The 2,690-nt window shown below is 38.8% G+C and overlaps 1 protein-coding gene across 1 annotated transcript in view; it reads left to right on the top strand.

Annotated features, from left to right (window-relative positions):
• Positions 1–2,690, top strand: part of ANKFN1 (ankyrin repeat and fibronectin type III domain containing 1) — a 342,813-nt gene that overhangs the window by 61,368 nt on the left and 278,755 nt on the right. The gene's annotated exons all lie outside the window — the stretch shown is intronic.

The following is a 2,690-nucleotide window of genomic DNA, read 5'->3' as shown; positions in this document are numbered from 1 at the left end:
TGGTGGTTCTACAGACGATTTAAAGAGATTTAAAATTAGGCGGGAAAGTCACTACTAGGAAAACGCTATGATGAATCTTTGCTCATGTGAAGACTCTTCTGATAATACAAATCTACAAATGTGTATTCTAACTTTAAGAATCCAATTGCATGACCCCTCAGATGAAAAAGCATAACCATGGATCATTTTTGATGTAAGAGAGTCTCAGCTTCGTTTGCTATTCACAGTTGGAGCTATTTGCAAGTGACCCATGATAGGTAGTTTGTCATTGCTTTTTACTTTAAATCTCCTGAGCTGTACAAAAGCTGCTCACTCCGTGCAGATGGTAAACTCCATCTTTTCTAGTTATCTTTTAATCACCTTAATGAGGAAACATTTACTCTTCCCATTCGATAAATGAGGAAATATGTAATTAAAGCAACTTTAGGGTTTTCTGGCACTCTCAGGGTGGGCTGCCACCTTCCCCTACTGCATATTTCAGTCGCTTTGAGGATGTGTCTTGGCGATGGGCAGTGCTCATCTGTGCGGCCCTCTGCGGCCCCCAGCTCTCAGAGCGTACCTCTTGCAACTGTGAAGGCTCCACTGTAATGAGTTTTCAAGTGCATTTCAGAAAAGACTCAGTCAACCAATATTTACTCATAAGTTTTCAATTTACAAAGCAATTTCACAAAGCAAGGACCCTCTCTAATAGGTTTTCCTAAAATTAGAACAACACATCAATATACCATAGGTGACAGAGGTCATTGGGAAAGTTTCTGAGGATGCTAGTTCATAATTGTTTCCCTTAAAATCGCTGTATTGGTGCAAGGGCCAGGTACAAAAAAAAAAGGAAGGAAATTCTATTTCCATGCAAGAGACCATCAGAAAAGAGTCATTTGGGCTTACCTTCCTAGATATTGGCCCCGAAAAGCAGATGTCTGTGACAAATGTTGAGGAAATAAATAAAGAAAGTATCAGCTCGTTTTTGTCACTGTCATTAAATTTGTGTATCCTTGGATTGGTTAGTTAGTTTCTTTCAGGTGAAAAACTAACAAAGCAGCCTTTCTGCAAGTATATGAGCTCATAGATTTTCACATGGTGAAAAGTGATTGCTGAGTGTCCTACCTTGCATGTGACCCCCCCAGTGTAACTAACCCCGCAGTTAAATTAAAATCAAGTTCACCGTGGATGACTTCAAACAAAAGCAATAAAACCATTGTTGCATTTCCTTCTCCCCATGCATTTTTTTGTTGTTGTTCTGGTCTATTGCAAAATGACAGCTTTAAAAGTGAAATAGCAAAGCGTATTTGTTCTCGGCCCTGATGCCATTTTGAGTGTGTATACTTGTATGTGTGTGCACATGTGTGCGCATGTGTGTGTGCGTGCATGCACACATATCTCCACACCCTCCTTTCTGCTCACAGATTTTGGCTCTGGGTTCCATAGCATTGCTTTGTGACCCCATGTCACAGACCTGAGGATATAATCATCAATGTTCTTTTCCCCTTGACTCTCAAGCTTTGTCAGTGTGAACTATGGTTGAATCCGTGATCCTGGCTAACTGTTTAATAAAAGAATTGTAGGTAGGAAATTAATTAATTAACAAATGATGGTATGGCTGTTCAGAACTATAAGCTGAGAGGAAATTAGGTTCTACTTCAAGTTATTTTATACCCTATTACAAAATACTAGAGTATAAAATTGTATAGCCAACTATAAAATACCCTCCGGTAATGAAATGTCAATTTCTCCTACCTCCATCTCAATCAACTATTACATAGGATACATTTCGCCTAGATTTTGGTGTTACTGTTTCATCTTCTGATGTGTTGTCTAGATGGACTCTTAGGGTAGATTCTATGTTGAAAAGTGAGTAGGGGTGCCCTGCTTCCTGAAGAATGAATCTTCCTGTTATCATTTATCAGGGGAAGAGGTGGAGGAGGCTCAGGGCAGAGAGCAGAGCTTCCTGGAGGAAAGCCAGGGATTGTCACCATCCCTATTTCTCGTGGGGGTTTTTCTTAAACAGGATGAATGACCTGCTCAATCTCAGATAGCTAACTTTGCTACAAAAATCAGAGTCTCAGATTGTTTATTCTAGCTTGTTATTTTTATAAGGGCTATAGGATGCCCAGCTAGCTTTAAAATGCTATGACAATTACCTAAAATGCATAAATTGTGCAACACTACACAATTTTTGAAGTGTGTGTGTTTATACACGTATACATACATACATGTATGTATATCTGACCCCCACAAATACCCAGTGAAAAGCAGTAACTATTTTCTGCCTCAGTAATAGACCAAGAAATGAAATTCAGAATTCAAATGAATATCCCGAACCACATAATGGTGTCATTTGCATTAGAACCCCGTTCTCTATAGATTTCTTCCCTGATGTTCTTTCTACAACATCTTGAAGCTTACTGTTGCTCTTCTAATATTTCAATACCAGCTTCTGAGAAGCTAGACAAAGATTCTCAAATATGTAGAATATTTTTAAGAGAAAGTGAATGAGATTAACTTGTTTCAATCAGTGAGGCTTGAAAACAGTTGTTCCCTTTGACCCAGAGGTAATCTTTCTTCTCGAGGCTGAGAAGTGATTCAAATTGATTAGAACTTTCTGACCTTCAGAATCTATTTTGCGTTTCTCTTTCCCCTGAGGTTATTGATTAAGAGTGTTGTTTGTTCTCTATTCAAGCTTCAGTGACTGC

This window comes from Pteropus vampyrus, unplaced genomic scaffold (assembly GCF_000151845.1).
Source record: "Pteropus vampyrus isolate Shadow unplaced genomic scaffold, Pvam_2.0 Scaffold104, whole genome shotgun sequence".
NCBI lineage: Eukaryota > Metazoa > Chordata > Mammalia > Chiroptera > Pteropodidae > Pteropus > Pteropus vampyrus.
Note: the sequence above shows the minus strand (reverse complement) of the source record. Positions and strands in the feature narration are given on the sequence as shown.